Source organism: Bos grunniens, chromosome 10 (genome assembly GCF_055505025.1).
Source record: "Bos grunniens cultivar Pamir isolate PY7600 chromosome 10, Bosgru_T2T1.0, whole genome shotgun sequence".
Lineage (NCBI taxonomy): Eukaryota > Metazoa > Chordata > Mammalia > Artiodactyla > Bovidae > Bos > Bos grunniens.
The window spans coordinates 96429609-96449092 of NC_141174.1; the positions used below are offsets into that span (position 1 = coordinate 96429609).

The 19484-nt window shown below is 39.5% G+C and overlaps 1 long non-coding RNA gene across 3 annotated transcripts in view; it reads right to left on the reverse strand.

The window, feature by feature from the left end:
* Positions 1-2839: 2839 nt before the first annotated feature.
* The window catches only part of LOC147365443 (uncharacterized), a 39162-nt gene continuing 22517 nt past the window's right edge, over positions 2840-19484 (reverse strand). For all 3 annotated transcript variants that reach the window (XR_015135562.1, XR_015135560.1, XR_015135561.1), the window contains one exon: positions 2840-3846. This is a non-coding gene — a long non-coding RNA (uncharacterized LOC147365443). The remainder of the gene's footprint in view (positions 3847-19484) is intronic.

The window sequence follows — 19484 nt, forward strand, 5'->3', positions numbered from 1 at the left end:
CAGAGTTGTTGGCAGACTCAAGACAATATATGCAAAGCACCTGGAACACACTGGACTTCCAAGTTCTGGAGCTGTTGTTACTGCACAGACCTCATTCATGGCTCCCATCTATACTGAGTCGGAGAAGCGCTCTGCCTCCACCCAGGAGAGCAAACTGAAAGCACTGCAAAGGCAAAATGTATTGACATAGTGCCATTACCAGAACTAACAAACACTCACGGGGAAGTCCCTTGGTGCCCATAAGCCATTACAAATCTACCAACCTTGAGTTCATCTAAGCATGTTTTTAAGCAATTTATATTTCTCAGCTCATAAAATCTAGTGGGATAACAAGTTCCACCTGTTAGTCATAGTCCATAAATCTCCCCTTCACTTACACGACAGCCTTCAGGGAAGGCAATAAGACCCAAAAGAAGGAGTTCAGCTACTGTTTTCAAATGTGGGCTGAATTTGCCATTTTCTACCTGTAAAAGGGATTAGATAAATGGCTAACCTATTTGATTCTTGGGCTCCTAACTATGAAGTAGGAATAGTAGAACCTAAGTCACACACGGGTCAGCCTCAGAGATTTTAACCCAGTCTTCCTGCTTTCAAGAATGCTTTTTCCTACGAATCGCCAGTCCAGGTTTGATGCAGGATACAGGATGCTTGGGGCTGGTGCACTGGGATGACCCAGAGGGATGGTACGGGGAGGGAGGTGGGAGGCGGGTTCAGGATGGGGAGCACGTGTACACCCGTGGCGGATTCATGTTGATGTATGGCAAAACCAATACAATATTGTAAAGTAATTAGCCTCCAATTAAAATAAATAAATTTAAATTTCAAAAAAAAAATGCTTTTTCCTGTAGATAGGTATCTACATGGCTTGCTTGTTCATTTCACTAAAGTTTTTGTCCAAAGCACACAGATAAGAATTATCCCATGTCTATACCATAAATACCTAAAAAGCAAGACAAACTTATTTTAGACATTGGACAATAAGCAGAAAAGTTACTGAGAGTAGGAAATAATAAGGATGAGCTTTATGAAGGCACTGGCTTTCTGCTGAGTTTGAATAAAATTATATGAACTTTATGAATGCATTGGAGAAGGCAATGGCACCCCACTCCAGTACTCTTACCTGGAGAATCCCATGGACGGAGGAGCCTAGTAGGCTGCAGTCCATGGGGTTGCTAAGAGTCGGACACGACTGAGTGACTTCACTTTCACTTTTCACTTTCATGCATTGGAGAAGGAAATGGCAACCCACACCAGTGTTCTTGCCTGGAGAATCCCAGGGACGGCGGAGCCTGGTGGGCTGCCGTCTGTGGGGTCGCACAGAGTCAGACATGACTGAAGTGACAGCAGCAGCAGTAACTTCTCCCCTGGGGAAGGAAATGGCAACCCACTCCAGTATCCTTGCCTGGAGAATCCCATGGACAGAGGAGCCTGATAGGCTATAGTCCACGGGGTCACAAAGAGTCGGACACAACTGAGTGACTTTTTACTTTACTTTTTACTATGAGTGCATTGGCTGTTTGGGGTTAATTTCTAGAACTTGGGAAGAGGCAGAAAAAGCCCAAACTAAAACTAAAATCTGGCTAAGTGGAAGAGACTAGGATAAGAACATTAGAAGACAGAGGTAACTGGAATTTGAGGGGAAGAATACCAGAAAGGAGAGAGCTAAGCAGAGAAAATCCTCCCCGAATCTGTATAAGGTTTCCCTTTCTGTCTTTGGATGAAAGTAATTTGTGTATGCACAGAGTTAAATTCTATAAGACTGTGCAAAGAACAGCTGCTAGAGAGCTCTGAACGGAACAATTCCCATAGGTCACACATAGCTGGGAGGCATTTGAGTTTCTACCAGCCAGAGTGGAGAGAACATACTGAAAACTGATGACCTTCAGTAGAGACCCTAGACAATACCCAATAATTGCAGAATATATATTCTTGTCAAGTGCACATGGAAACACTCTCAGATGATATGCTGGGCTATAACAAGACTAAATAAATTTAAAAGGACAGCAATCACATGGATATATGCTCTGACGTAATGAAACTAAGAGATAACAAAAAGATATCTGAAAAACCTAATATTTGTAGACTAAGCAACAAACATGTAAATATTCCAAGAGTCAAAGAATAAATCATAAAACAAATTAGAAAAATTTAATGGAATGAAATAAAAGTAAAACATAAGAAAATTTGTGGGATGCAGCTGAATCAATGCTTAGAGAGAAACGTATGCCTATATATTCTCACAGTTTTTAAAAAGAGAAAGGCCTAAAATCAATTATCTAAGATTTCACTTTAAGAATAATGGGGGGGTGGGGGGGGAAGAGCAAATTAAACCCAAAGTAAGAAGCAGAAAGAAAATAATAAAAATGAGAATGGAAATCAATGAGATAGAGAATGATAAAGCAGTAGAAATTTTAAATAAAAGCAATAAACCTGAATGAATTGACTCTTGGAAAATATAGTTTAAAAAAAAAAAAACAGGGTTTATCTCAGAAATGTAAGATTGGTTTATCACTAGAAGATCAGGCAATATAATTCACAGTATAGACAGAGAAAAAAATTAGAAAACAATGCAAGTATTTTTTTGAGCTAGAGAAAGTGTTTGAGAAAATATAACATCTATCTCTCAGAACACTAGAAATTAAAAGAAACATCTTTAACATATCAGGGTAATCTGCAACAAATAAATGAACAAACAAAACCCTTCAATTAGTTCCCTATTCAGTGATATGAGACTGAGTGCTTTTCTCAAGACTGGGATAATCTCATCAATTCTATTTAACAGTCTATTGAAGATTCTAGTAAATACAACAAGATAATAAAAGAAATACAGACTGAAAAGGAAGAAGTAAAACTGTTTTTATTCTCAGATGATATTATTACATACATAGAAAATCATAACAAATACTCAAAAAATTTTCCAGAATTAGCAAATTTAGGAAAAATTGTAATAAGTAAAACCCAATTGCAATTATATTTAATAGTAGCAAACAATATATAAATAAAAATTTTAAATGCCATATGTGATAATATCAACAACACAAAATACTTAGGGATAAATTTAACAAAATATGTGTAAGACCAGGATACAGAGAACTATAAAACACTTTTGAGAGTAATTAAAGAGTTTCTAAGTAAATAGAGAGATAATTCATGTTTACAGACTAGAAGATTCAATATTTTTAAAATGTCAATTATCCCCAAACTGACCAGAAAGTCAATGTAATATCATTCAAAATCTCAGCAATTTTTTCTTTAGAAATCAATATGATTTTAAAATGTATATGAATGTAATATACCCAGAATATCCAGAGGAAATCTGATATGGAAGAACAACATTATAACAGCTTATTTCAAGACTTGCCACAAAATTAGCAACTTTTTCTGTAAAAGGCCAGAGAGTAAATATTTAAGGCTTTGTGCACCATATACAACTCTTTAAAGATAAAAAAGCCATTTTTAGCTTATAGGCTGTATGAAACACAATATGGGCTGGATTAAGCTTAGAGACTATAACTGGCTATATGACAAAACACTGCGGGAATGATGTAAGGATAGATATACATGTCAATGGATCATAATAGAGTCTAGAAATAGACCAACACATATATGGTTGACTGATTTTTGGAAACAGAGCCCAAGTAACACAGTGAGGAAGACATTCAGCTGCACTGTCCAAGAAGACAGGGTTGGAGCTGGAGATACAATTTAGAGGCAGGAGTCTACATCTCACGGTTTCATAAGCCTTCAGCAAGAGGAATAATCAATCGTTTCTCATTCAAGCATTCAACCTTCTTAACTGTCTCCAAATCCCTTATTGGTTGCTTGGTTGTTTACTGCTATTCAATGCTAGAACAGGAACACAGAAAAGTAACCATAGCATGTTTTTACAATTTCTGAGAACACTCTTGATGAAATCCTAATTTCTACCATGCCAAGAAACCTGCTGCCCTTTCTCAGTATTTAAGAAGGCTCCTTTACAACTGGACCGCTCCACACCTTCATCCACTCCACTAAGTCACACATCCCCAACCCCATCTTCTCTGGCAGTGTAGCCTAATCTCTTCCACAGGCCAAGATTTCATGAACAAAGACCTGTTCACTCTCTGGAAGGAAAAAAAAAAAAGCCCAGTTCTCAAAGACACAAAGTCCTACTAATAAGGAGAAGGAAACATGTGTTTTCCCCACTGACAAGACTACTTCCAGGAAAATAAGACCCAGTTACTTTTTGTGCATTACTTTATTGATTTTTCAGAAAATCAATTGCCTTAATGTCAGAATAATAAGAAAATTAAAACAACTCATAATCTCACCCCTTGGAAATTAATGAATTAATATATTTATTATACACAGAACTAGAACTAATAGGTGAAGCAGAAATTGAAAAAAAAAAAATAACAACAACACATAAGATGCCAACATATAAATGGGTAAAAAATGTGACAGCTAATTCACAAAAGAGGAGCTAAAATTGATAAACAGCTTTACTCTTTCCTAAAGCCTCAAGTGCAAATTCAAACAATAGTGTTCTATATCTCACCTATTAAGTTAGTGACAAACAAAAATACTGGTGATACAAATACAGTTGCAGACTCCAACATTTCTCTCTCAACAACTGATGAAACAATTAGACAAAAAATCAGCAAGGATATAGGAAAACTCAACACCGCCACCAACCACGAAAATCTAATCAACACTTATACAACATTCCAGCCAACAGTAATAGAATGCACCTTTTTTCAAGCAGCTATGGAACATACATAAAGAGAGACAATTATCCAGATCATAAAAAGGTTCAGTAGATTTAAAGTAATTAAATCATATACTGTGTGTTCTCTGACCACAGTGGAATCAATAACAAAAAAAAAAAAAAGGAAAAAGAAACCTCTAAACACTGAAAACTACACAACACACTTCTAAATAATCTATGGGTCCAAAAGGAAGTCTCAAAAAAGTGTTTAAACACATTAAACTGAATAAAAATGAGATATCAATATTTTTATGACAGAGAGCTAAAGCAGTATTGAGAGATTTATGGCACTAAATGCCTACATTAGTAAAGATTAAAAGTCTCAAATTAATTCTGTAAGAGCCACTCAAAGAATTAGAAAAAGGAGAGCAAATAAATCCAAAGCCAGCAGAAGGAAGGGAATCATACAGGTAAGAACAGAAACCAATGACACTGAGAGCAGAAGAGCCGTAGAGAAACATCAATGAGATAAAGAGTTGGTTCTTTGAATGGATCAATTAAAATCTCAAATCTCGGGTAAGAGTAAATTACTAATATCAGGAATAAAGCAAGAGATATCACTGCAGACCTTGAAGACATAAAAGAAGATAATAAAATATACTATAAACAATTTTATACATGTATATTTGACAACTTAGATGAAATGAACCAGTTCTCAACAAGCACAAACTATTCCAACTTATCCAATCTGATCTGAACAAGACCCACAACTATTAAAGAAGTTAAAAATCTTTCCCCAAAAAAGAAATATCCAGGCCTAGATTAGTGTTTAAGAAGAATTAATACAAATTCTGTTTACTTTTTTTTTCCAGAAAATAGAAGAGAAGGAATGTTTCCTGACTTATTCTATCAAACCAATCTTACCAAGAATTCCAAAATCAGACTAAGACAATATAAAGAAGGAAAACAAAGCTATAGATCAATATCTCCCAAGAAAATGGATGCAAAAATTAACAAAATGTTAGTAACGAGAATTTATCAATACATTAAATAATTGTACATCTAGATCATGTGGGGTTTATTCCAGCGATGCAAGTCTAGTTCAGTATCTGGAAATCTATCAGTGTAATACACCATATTAACAAACTAAAGAAAAATCACACAACCATATCAAAGACAGAAAGAAAAAAACTTTTGACAAAATCCAATATAGATTTCCAGAAAATTAGGGATAGATCTTCATCCATCTATTCTATCTATATATCCTTTTCCTCAACTTGATAAAGAATATCTATAAAAACAAAACATAAGACCTATAGCTAACATCATATTTAATAATGAAAGACTGAATGCTTTTTCCTTAAGACTAAAAACAAAGCAAAGATGTCCACTTCCACCATGGTTATTCAACATAGTACTGGAAGTTTTAGCCAGCACAATAACACAGGAAAAGAAAATAAAAGGCACACAAGCAGAATAAAACTATTACTCTTTGCAAATGATACACATAATACCAATGAACAGGAAACAAGGTAAAAATACAAAAATCAATTACATCTTACACATACGACCAGTGAACATGTAGACAGTAAAATTTTAAAACACAATACCATTTATAGTCATTTAAAATAATAATAACCAGGTATGAATTTTCCAAGGAAATGGCAACCTACTCCAGTGTTCTTGCCTGGAGAGTCCCACGGATGGAGGAGCCTGGCGGGCTACAGTCCATAGGGTCACAGAGTCAGACATGACTGAGTGACTTAGCACATAGCACATGAATCTTCCCAAACATGTACAAGACTTCTACTTTGAAAACTACAAAAAAATGATCAGAAAAAGACAAATATCTAAATAAATGCAAAGGCATGCTTTGTTATGGATTTAAAGACTCAATGTGGTAAAGATATAAATTCTTCTTAAATTAATATATAAGTTTAATGCAATTCTTATGAAGATTTTGTAAATAAAGGATTATTTTTTTTGTTCTATTTATGTTTTATTCTATTCAGGATTATTCTAAAATTTTTAAAGGACTACGTAACTAACATGATTCTGAAAAAGAATAAAGTAAAAGGAATTCTGATCTGGGGTGACCTCAGCCTGTAATGGCTTGGCGTGGGGTTTGGGTTCCCAGCCAAAGACTGAGGCTGTGTCGGGGTGGTGAAAGCACAGATCCTAGCCACTAGACCAGTGGTCAGTGACAAGGGCGCTGGCCCTTTGACTTTGCAGAAGAGAAATTCCACAAAGAAGGAAAGTAGTGAAGCAAGTAAAGTATTTATTAGGAGGAAAAAGAGTACAGTCCGTGTGGATAGACAGATGGGCAGACTCAGAGGGAAAGTTTCTGAGTTTCATCCTCATAGCTGTTTCAATTACTTTTATGGGGCATTTCTTCCACGTTCCCTTTGGCTGATCGTTTTGATTTGCCTTGTTCACAGTCCATATTTGGTATATCTCAGGATCCTCCCACGTGTATGCATGAATCTCTTAGCCAAGATGGATTTTACCCAAGAGTCTGGGTAGCCTAGCATTAGTTAGCATCACTTCCCTTTGAACTCCAAGGAGCCTTTCTGCACTTGTGTGGTCGGGGAAGTCTCCTGACTTCTGTGTGCATGCTAAGTTACTTCAGTCGTGTCAGACTCTTTGCAACCTTGTGGACTGTAGCCCACCAGGCTTCTCTGTCCATGGGACTCTCCAGGCAAGAATGCCAGAGTGGGTTGCCACGCCCTCCTACCCAGGGATCGAATCCATGTCTCTTATGTCTCCTGCACTGGCAGGCGGGTTCTTCACCACTAGCGCCACCTAGGAAGCCCCTCCTGACTTCTAGAACAAGGAATAAGTGATCTGGGAAGGGCCCAGCCTCCTCCCGTAACTGTCTCACCATTCTCTCTTGGCGTTTCAGTCCACAGGGAGCGAATCTCCCATTGCTTTACCCTGGAGGGGCCCATCTGCCTCCTGCCTCAATTCTACCCGATTTCCAGACTTACCCTGTAGTTACAGGACTCAAGACTGGTGGTGTTGATGAAGGACACGTGGGTCAGTGGAGCAGAGTAGGCAACGAGAAATAGTCTGACACAAGTGCAGACAACTGATTTTGACAAAGGCGAAAAGCAACTCAATAGAGAAGGCAGTTTTTCAAAACATCATATCCAAACAACTAGATATGCGTAACAAAAATAAACCTCAATCTAAGTGTCACTTCTTACACAAAAAGTAATTCAAAATTGGCTATAGACTGAAATGTTAAATATAAAACGATAACACTTTCAGAAAACACCCACACACACATACACACATAGGAGAAAAACCTTTGGGACCTGGGAATGGGTGATTAGATCTTAGATTCTTAGATCTAACACCAAAAGCATGATCCATTAAAAAAAAAAAAAAAAAACTCAATAAATTGGACATTATCAAAATTAAAAACTTTTCTTTTTGAAAGACCCCCTGTTAAGACAATGAGAAGGCAAGCTCCAAACTTGGAGAAAATATTTGCAAACCACTTAATGTGACAAGCACTCACACCTAGAACATATAAAGAACTCCCCAATTCAAGATTTGTTGTAAATCAGTTCAATTAGAAAATGGGCAAGACATGAAGAGACATTACATAGACAAGAATAAACAGATGGCAAACTGTTACATAAATGAGCCAAAAACAGCCTTTGTATTTTGGCCCCTGGGTTGCTTACTTCTCCACTGCGGCTGAAATGCATTAACCTAAAAGCCTGCTGGCACCAAAAGCAAATTTTTACACATCTAGCTGTTTTAAAGATAGCCCAACTAAGCAGATTTTTGACATTTAGGGCTTGCCTGCTTTACATTCTCTGAAAAAAACTCATTCCCTATCTGCTGACTATTGATAAGCTAGAGCCTTATCATTATAAAATCCTGAGTTAATATGGCCCTTAGGAGGGCTGTGATCTAGAGACTCCCTGCTGTGCTGCTGAACGACATTACCTAAATAGATAAACTTCCTTTCTGATCCTCCTTTCCCTTGACCTCCCCACTCTGAGTGGAAGCCCTCAAGCCATGGCTTCTGAGCAGACTCCTACTAGGAGAGGCCTTCCCTGTCCGAGGGAAGGTTGTCCTTCCCTTGGCAACCCTGTCCAAGCACCACCCGGTTAAATCTGTCGTGTGTTACTAGATCTTCTTGCCCTATCTTTTTCCCTGACCTGTCCAAACGTCCTCAAATCCCAGACACCAATAAACACATGGAAAGGTGTTGTGCAGCACTAGCCTTTGAAGGTGAAAGTAAAAGTGTTAGTCGCTCAGTCATGTCAGACTCTCTGTGCGACCCCAAGGACTGTAGCTGGCCAGGCTCTTCTGTTCATGGGATTCTCCAGGGAAGAATACTGAAGTGGGTAGCCATTCCCTTCTCCAGGGCATCTTCCTAACCCAGGGACCAAACCTGTGTCTCCTGCATTGCAGGCAGATTCTTTGCTGTCTGAGCCACCAGGGAAGCCCTAACCTTTAGGGAATGCAAATGAAGACTACGACGAAATATCTCTATATACCTATTAGAACAGTTGAAATTTAAAATAATAACAACCTTAAATGCTGGTAAGAATGCAGAGAAGCTGGATCTCTGATTTATTACTGGTAAAAATGTAAAATGTACAACCACTGAGGAAAGTAGTCTGGCACACACATACCTAATGACCCAAGAAATTATGCTCTTAGACATTTATCCCCCAAAAGTGAAGGTATGTCCACATAAAACCATGCACATGATTGTTTATAGAAGCTTTATTTGCAAAAACCCAAACTAACAACTAAAATGTCCTTTAATAGGTAAGTGGTTAAACTGTGGTTTATCCATACCAGGCAATACTATAGAGCAATAAAAGAAACGCGACATGCAGCAACTTGGATGGATCTAAAAGGCATTATGCTGAGTGAAAAAGCGCAATATCAAAAGGGCAAATACTGTGTACTCCCATTGAAATAACATTCCCAAATGACAAAAGTATATGCCATAAAGGGATGGGTACCATGGTTCAGCGATCGTAGAGAGGAAGAATGGGCTTGTGACTGTAAAGGGACAGCATTAGAGAGACGGCTTGTGATAGAACAGTTCTGAACTTGACTTCAAGCATGGTTCTATAAATACACGTGACATATAACAACACACATACTGTGCCAGTGTCACAAGCATAGTGCTGATATTGTATTATTGTTATGTAAGATACGGAGAGGTTCATTTCAGCTGGCACAGTGGAATTTCTTCTAAACGACTGCACTTGGCCAATTCGGCATTCCTCCTATAAGCAAGTAGACTGATGCCCACTGAGAAATCGTCACTCCCCACTGTAGCCTGCTCTCCAGAACTCTGTGTTCTAATGCTCCCACCAACTGAGCTGTCTGTTTAACGAGAGTGAGTTGTATTTGTTCTCAAGCCTGTTGGGACCACTTGAACTGTTTTTTTCTAATTACTTAATTAAACTACACATAATAAAAACCAATTAAATATGAGTGGGATAAGTAAGAGAGTGGCTGTTTCAGTGAAAACAAAATTGAAGGCTTTGGAAAGACTCAAAAAAGAGCCAAATTATGGATGCTGAATTAGGCGTGGGTGAGCCAACTGTAAAAGACTCAGAGGGGGTAAGAATCTTAAAAATTCAGAAGGATGCTGCATTCAGGTGGCCTCATGAAGATCTCTAGTCTGCTCTCTTTCATAGGACCCTACAGAGGAAATTTCAGATGATGTCTTGAGAGCAATGCTTATGTAGGAAAGACAACACAAAAGTCCAAACAGGGGACACACACACCATAATCTTGGCTCTACATCAAAAGGTAAGTAATGTAATAGATTTGGATACCAGTTCAGTTCAGTTCAGTCACTCAGTCATGTCTGACTCTTTGCAGCCCCATGGACTGCAGCACACCAGGCCTCCCTGTCCATCACCAACTCCCAAAGCTTACTCAAACTCATGTCCATCATGTCAGTGATGCCATCCAACCATCTCATCCTCTGTCATCCCCTTCTCCTCCTGCCTTCAATTTTTCCCAGCATCAGGGTCTTTTCCAATGAGTCAGTTCTTCGCATCAGGTGGCCAAAGTATTGGAGTTTCTGCTTCAGCATCAGTCCTCCCAATGAATATTCAGGACTGATTTCCTCTAGGATTGACTGGTTGGATCTGCTTGCAGTTGGAGAGATTCTCAAGAGTCTTCTCCAATACCACAGTTTAAAAGCATCAGTTCTTTGGCACTCAGCTTTCTTTATAGTCCAACTCTCACATCCATACATGGCTACTGGAAAAACCATCTAGTTAGCTATTCAGACCTTTGTTGGTAAAGTAATGTCTCTGCTTTTTAATATGCTGTCTAGTTTGGTCATAGTTTTTCTTCCAAGGAGCAAGCATCTTTTGATTTCATGGCTGCAGTCACCATCTTCAGTGATTTTGGAGCCCCAAAAAATTGGATATAGACATAGGTAAAGTAAAATGCCTCAGGTGTGTTTGTATAATCCTTGGCTCTCCATTTATCTACCACTTCCTGTTACTTCTAATAAGGTTCCACCTGTACTGCCATACACATATTTGACAATCAAGAATAACCCCAGAAGTTCTACTCTCTCATCCACTTGTCCCCCTTTGTGGAAGTTTTTTCTAAGAAAATAATTCAAAAATCTAGACAAAGAGATAGGTGCAGAGAAGGAATATTGTTGTAGTAAAAACTTGGTTTATGAGTCGCCTGATTCCACTGCCCTTATTTTCTTTGAGGGGTTTATACCCCACCTCCATTGTGTACAGTTTCAGCGATACTTTGCGTCTAGGAATTCAGGCTTCACTTCCCCTAGGTCTGTGCATGTGACCCAGGCTCGGCCAATCACATTCTCTCTCTCTCTCTCTCTCTCTCTCTCTAGTGGAATAACTCAAGCAGAGGAAACTACAGATAACATATATTCACTCTAACAGCAAAATTGTAACCAGATAATCAATTAGTCTCCACCATCCTGATACCAGAATTTCCCCAGCCCTCAGCTTTTTTGTTCACAAGTTTCTTCAACCTCCTTGTGAACTTTGTGAGCTCCTCTATACCTTTCATGGAGAAGGCAATGGCACCCCACTCCAGTACTCTTGCCTGGAGAATCCCATGGATGGAGGAGCCTGGTGGGCTGCAGCCCATGGGGTCACTAAGAGTCGGGCACGACTGAGCGACTTCACTTTCACTTTTCACTTTCATGCATTGGAGAAGGAAATGGCAACCCACTCCAGTGTTCTTGCCTGGAGAATCCCAGGGACGGGGGAGCCTGGTGGGCTGCGGTCTAAGGGGTCGCACAAAGTCGGACACGACTGAAGCGACTTAGCAGCAGCAGCAGCAGCTATACCCTTCAAAGAAATTCCTTTTGTGCCTAAGTTATCCAGAATCAGTTGTTAGTTGCCAACAAAGAGCCCTAACAGACTTGATTTATAAAGTAGAAAAATATAAGAATCATCTAAATGTCAAAAAATCAGAAATAAAAATATATATCATATATATTTAAAATAAATAAATAATTTAAGAAATAATATATTAAAATATATAAATAAATCATATATATCATAAATAAATAAATATATCATTTATCCACTCAAGGAAATAAAAATTAAAATGTCATTAAAAATGTCAGTTATTAGGATATATCATACAGTAGTGATGTGTATAATACAATATCTGTGTGTAAAAAAAGTCAGGGGGCAAAACCTTCCATGCAGTATAATTACAACTATGTAAAATAGGCACAGAAAAACTTCAAAATAATAATATGGTTGGGATTATGTTTGGGTATTTTTTTCAAATTTTTACATTTTACTAATTGAACTGTCTTCTTTTCAAAACATAGAAAAGCTAAGGTTTATGTTTGTTGGGGTTTTTTAAATAGGAAAAGAAACAGATGCGAACACTTTGGCCCTTTATCATTGTCACTGTCTGTCTTTACAATGGGGCTTGAGTACTCCCATTGGCTCATTACTTAGCTGTCTTTTGCCGTATTAATGGATATCACTCCTCAGATTCTTGAGTACTTAGGATTATCTGGGCACCAAACTGGAACTTTACATCATCTCTAATCCTTAGAACAATCCTATGAGGTCAATAATATTGCTCCCAATTTTCAGGAAAACAAATTGAAGCTGAGAGATTGTAGCAGCTGAAGTCTCCATGATAAGTGACAGAGACAGAATACGATTAGTATCATGTATCACATGTGTTCTATAGCACAATTATATATATATATATATGAAACAAGGTATCGAAACTGAATTTTCATCCAGATACTAATATTCAATAGGTATGATATTTCTAATTGAGGAATCATTGTAGACGTTCAACATAAATTCTTGAGAACCATTTCCCGGACCCCTCACCCACTTAGATGACATAAAAGGGTAGGAAAATTAGAGGAAGGAGAATTCTGTGAGTGGGTTCATTTGGGAAAGAGCTGTGCTGGAAGTTCCATTTCTTCTCTTACCAAGTTAGAGGGTTTCTTTCATAGAGCTACTCAGATGTGACCCCTACGTGTAGGAGCTCAGCTGAGGGACTGGGGTCCATTTCCTGCCAGGAAATCAACACAAGGGGAGATGGGCTATCTGGGCCAGGGATGCTGACTGCTTCCTCGAGACAAAATAAGGTGCAAGGCACCCAGCAGCAAGTAGCTGGATGGAACTCCTAGTGACTGCAGAAAAGAGTCAAACGTCACCACCCAAGGAGACTTATAGGGGAGTCACCAAGGACTTCGAGGGAAGGAGAGCCCAATAGGAAACTTCTGAAAAGTACACAAAAGGAAGGGTCATAAGTAAAAGAAACAGCTTTAAGTATCCACCAGGACTAGGGGATCCACCTGCCACACACGAGACAGCATCTCTCAGCTCCCTTGGTGTCCTTCTCCCCATGGGACAATGGAGGGGTTAGACATAGGGCAGCTGGGGGCGGGGGCCAGGAACAAGAGAAGAGCAAAGTAAAGGAGACAGAAGTTTCCAGTGAAGCCCATCTTCCCCACAGCATGCTCCCTGTTGGCATCAAAGAAGGAAGATTTAAAGCCAAATCCAGCTCCAGGTTTTATCTTGAAATGAGCTTTCAAATCACTGCTTTGCTGTTGTTCAGTTGTGAAGTCATGTCCGATTCTTTGGGACTCCATGGACTGCAGCATGCCGGGCTTCCCTGTCCTTCACTATCTTTTGCGTTGGCTCAAATTCATGTCCATTAAACCAGTGACGCTATCTAACCATCTCATCCTCTACATTACTGCGATTACTCCATTAGGAACACGTTTTTCAACTAATAGTGACTGTCAAACTGTTAAACTGTGTACAAGCCCCTGTGTCCTTTCTTTTTTAATTGGGGTAAAGTTCTTTTACGTTAGTTTCTGCTGTACAGTGAAGTGAATCAGCTATATGTGTACCTATATCCCCACCCTCTTGAACTTCTCTTCCACCCTACTCCCATCACACCCTTCTAGGTCACCGCAGAGCATTAAGTTGAGCTCCCTGCACTATAGGGTAGGTTTCCATTAGCCATCTGTTTCACACGTGGCAGTGCACATTTGTTAATCCCGTCTCCTAATTCATCCCACCCTTTGTGTCCATACATTTCTTCCCTATGTCTGCATCTCTATTCCTGCCCTGCAAATAGGTTCTTCTGTACCAGTTTTTTAGATTCCCCATATATGTGCTGATATATATTTATTTTTCTCTTTCTGACTTCACTGTTTGTAACAGACTCTAGGTCCATCCATGTCTCTATGAGTGATCCAATCTGTTCCTTTTAATGGCTGAGTAATATTCCATTTTATATATGTACCACTTTTTCTTTATCCATTCCTCTGTTCAGGGAGACTTAAGTTGCTTCCATGTCCCAACTGCAAATAGTGCTGCAATGAACATTGGGATGCATGTGTCTTTGTCAGTTATGACTTTCTCAGAGTATATGCCCAGTAGTGTGATTGCTGGGTCATAGGGTAGTTCTATTTTTAGTTTCTTAAGGAACCTCCATGCTTTTCTCTATAATGGCGGAATCAATTTACATGCCCATCAACAAAGTAAGAGTGTTCCCTTTTTTTTCCACACCTCTCCTGCTAAGTCACTTCAGTCGTGTCCAACTCTGTGCGACCCCATGGACGGCAGCCCACCAGGCTCCCCCATCCCTGGGATTCTCCAGGCAAGATCACTGGAGTGGGTTGCCATTTCCTTCTCCAATGCATGAAAGTGAAAAGTGAAAGTAAAGTCGCTCAGTCGTGTCCAACTCTTCTCGATCCCATGGACTGCAGCCCACCAGGCTCCCCCGTCCATGGGATTCTCCAGGCAAGAGTCCTGGAGTGGGGTGCCGTTGCCTTCTCTGCCACACCTCTCCAGCGTTTACCATTTGTAAGTTTTTTAAAGTAAAAGGCTGACTCAATAGTTATTAATTGGGAAATGTGATGATATAGAAACACAGAACGGCTGTTGGGCTGGAGAACTGGGTAACGAGTTAGACTATAAATCTGCCAAATAGCAGAATTACCAAACTCACAGTTACTTGAAAGATACAAATAAAGGCCTAAGTTGTTTGTATAGGAAGCAGACCCCAACCAGATGAAAACTCCTGACCAAAAGAATAAAAACCCTAGACTGGTTGAAACCAGAAGGTTGATGATGCTTGAAACTTCACCTTGATGTCAACCAATCCAAGAGCTGTGCCAAAGCTGATCACTTACCCTGTCCTCAGCCCCCTCCCTCATACCATCTTTAAATCCTTTCCTTCCCTGAAGCTATCAGGGAGTTTGGGTCTTCTGAGCGTGAGCTGCCCATTCTCCTTGCTTGGTGTCCTGCAATAAATCCTGTACTTTCTTTCACCACAATCCCTTGTCAGTAGATTGATTTTACTGTGTGTGGGCGAGCAGATCTAAGTTTGGTTCAGTAACATTGTCTCGTACTAGGAATGAGCAGAAAAGTCTTGGCACCTGCCAGCATTCCCATACAGAAACAAGGAAAATAATTTCCACTGAATAAAACACTCAAGGGGGCAAAAGAATTTTTTAAGTCATGAGCTGCCCTTGTTCAACATACTGGTTGAACACATTGGTTTTATTTATGGACATCTGGCTGACTAGGACTCTGCTCTAAGACAGGGCCTATGGTTTGTCTCCATAATGTTCTCAATTTAAAATACAACACTTGGCACATAGTAAGAGTTTATCAAATGCCCTCTCCACTGATCACACTGGGAGAAATATCAATAACTTCAGATATGCAGATGAAACCACCCTAATGGTAGAAAGTGAAGAGGAACTAAAGAGCCTCTTGATGAAGATAAAAGCGGACAGTGAAAACACTGGCTTAAAACTCAGCAGTCAAATGGAAACAATCTAGATGACCATTCGCAGATGAATGGATAAGAAAGCTGTGGTACATATACACAATGGAATTTTACTCAGCTATTAAAAAGAATGCATTTGAATCAGTTCTAATGAGGTGGATGAAACTGGAGCCTATTATACAGAGTGAAGTAAGTCAGAAAGAAAAATACCAATACAGTACGTTAATACATATATATGGAATTTAGAAAGATGGTAAAGATGACCCTATATGTGACACAGCAAGAGACACACAGATATAAAGAACAGACTTTTGGACTCTGTGGGAGAAGGCAAGGGTGGGATGATTTGAGAGAATAGCAGCATTGAAACATGTATTAAGTTTGATGCATGAAACAGGGCACTCAAAGCTGGTGCACTGGGATGACCCAGACGGATGGGATGGGGAGGGAGGTGGGAGGGGGGGTTCAGAATGGGGGACACATGTACATCCATGGCTGATTCATGTCAATGTATGGCAAAAACCAGCACAATATTGTAAAGTAATTAGCCTCAAATTAAAATAATTAAAAAATAAAAACAATTCAGCAGTCAAAAAGTCAAGATCATGGCATCCAGTCCTATCACTTCATGGCAAATAGATGGGGAAACAATGGAAACAGGGACAGATTTTATTTTCTTGGGCTCCAAAATAACTGCGGGTGGTGACTACAGCCTTGAAATGAAAAGATGCTCGCTCCTTGGAAGGAAAGCTATGACAAACCTAGACAGCATAGTAAAAAGCAGAGACATCACTTTGCCAACAAAAGTCCCATCTAGTCAAAGCTATGGTGTTTCCAGCAGTCATGTATGGATGTGGCAGGTGGACCATAAATAAGGTTGAGCACCAAAGAACTGATGCTTTTGAACTGTGGTGCTAGAGAAGACTCGAGAGTATCTTGGACTGCAAGGAGATTAAACCAGTCCATCCTAAAGGAAATCAACTCTGAATATTCATTGGAGGGACTGATGCTGAAACTGAAACTCCAATACTTTGGCCACCTGATGTGAAGAGCCAACTCATTGGAAAAGACCCTGATGATGGGAAAGATTGAAGGCAGGAGGAGAAGGGGGACGACAGAGGATGAGATGGCTGGCTGTCATCACCGACTCAATGGACATGAGTTTGAGCAAGCTCCAGGAGTTGGTGATGGACAGGGAGGCCTGGCTAGCTGCAGTCTATGAGATCGCAAACAGTCGGCAAAACTGAGGGACTGAACAACTGATCACATTATCCAAGGAAATGGTGGATGAGCAAGGAAGATCATCATATTTCCATCTGATACCTTCATTAACTTGTCTGAATCTCTCACATCTTGCGAAACATTGGGAAATAACTTATCTGGTTTCTTTTTTACTAAAGCCTGGCAATGACATCTTTAGCATCCAAAATAGCATTGACTGAGGTCATTTCAGGGCATTCGTTTTCCAGATAGTATTTTGTTGTTGTTTAAAATAATTTTCGGAGCAGTCCACATTAAATATTTTGTATTAAGTTTTCTCTGATGTTTCTAGAGGGCATACAAGAGAAACAAAACCAAGTGGAAAGATAGATAGATAGATTTTAAGCAATCGGCTCATTTGAAGGCAGCTGGCAAGTCCAAAATCCACAAGGCATTATGGAAATCCAGGGAATAGTTGATGATGTTAAGTCCAAATTTCATAAGGCAGCAGTTTGGAATTCTTTGTAGTCTTGAGGAGCATTCCCTCTTCTTCAGAAGATCTCAGTCTTTTTTTTCTCTTAAGACTTTGAACTGATTGGTTCAGTTTCACCCAAATTGTGGAAAATAATCTGCTCTACTGATTTATTAATAATCTTCCCAAACCAGGAACAGAACCTGGGTCTCCTGCATTGCAGGTAGACTCTTTACCTTCTGAGCCACCAGGGAAGTCTTAGTAAATGTTCATCTCATCTTTAAAAAAAAATGTATTTATAGTAGTATCTAAACTGGAGTTTTATCCAACAACTGGGCAACATGGCCTATTTAAGTTGACACGTAAAATTGACCAAAATAGGGTAAAAGATTTACCTTATATTCAAGAATATAGCACATTATGGGATAAATATGCCTCTACCCAGCACTCCTGGACTAGAGGAAGGCAAAGCAATTTCCCAACATTTTCGTCATACATGAGTTCGAGATTCTTTCTTTCCTTCTCTCTTAGTCTCCCCAGGCTTTCTAGAAAGCAGCCCGGGGCAGACTTTAGATGATTACAACTTACATGGTAGGCAAGCCCAGGGCTCTCACGATGAAGGATAACGGGAAGAGAGGAAAGGGGAAATCCAACGCTCTGTGGGGCAGTGTATTACCCTGCAAGTTCTCGCTTCGCAGCCAGCTAAGAAATCCAGCACGTCACTAAGAAGGCTTGCTCACCCAATACCCAGATGGGTCAAGAAGAGAGACTGCCTCAAAGTAGTACTGGAAAATGAGAAGGAAATATCCATCTGTCTGACTCATCCCTTCTCCCACTTCACATTGGCCAAGACTGACTCCATAAAGAGATAACCTAAAACACACACTTCCTGATGCATCATCTGGCTCCTTGGTGGCTGCTCAGGAAGCTGGGTCCCAAGGTCCCACACCCTTCTTTATGATGTCACATCCATATACACAAGGGAGTGGTGACAAGGGCGAGGTATCAACCGGAGAGAAGGAAAGAAGCAGAGGAGGGCATCTGAGAAAACTAAAGTTTCTATCCCAAGACACATCGACTTCAGGGAGTGAAGAAAAACAGAAAAATACTGAGAAAAGGTGATCAGAGTCAAATGCTGATCAAATCTGAGTCAAATCCATAAACACCTATTTGAAGAGTTTGAGGTGAGAGTTTAATTCCCAAGGGTTAGGGGGAAAGAGCTTTTGAGTCAGATGAGTCAGAGTTTAAACACAAGCCCTGCCCCTTTCCAGCTGTGACCCTGAGTCCCCTTCATTTCTCGATCTATAAACTCAAGAGAAATCCCGACATCCAGGACTGTCATGAGAATTAAATAAAATCATGTCCCTAGATTGACTCACAGAAATGCCCCATAAGGTTAAGATTTCTTCCTTTTCCTTCTTATTTTATCCAATATTCTTCATCTGCTCTAACAGTTAGATGTTCATGGGAGGACTTTTAAGACCTGAAAAACTATTCACTATCCCTTTAAAATCTCATAGATGTGTACATTTGGGGGTCAAAGGAAATATGGGAATCCTGTAAAGGAGCGATTAGCTACACAGTATGAATTTTAATGAAGTTTAATTTTAGAACAGTTTTCTGAACATATTCTTAACTTTTCATCACTCAACAAATATTTGTGAAGCATCCATGTGTCAGGCATAGATTTATAGGCTGTGTTTTGGTCATCTCACACGCTAGTAAAGTAATGCTCAAAATTCTCCAAGCCAGGCTACAGCAATATGTGAACCGTGAACTTCCAGATGTTCAAGCTGGTTTTAGAAAAGGCAGAGGAACCAGAGATCAAATTGCCAACATCCGCTGGAT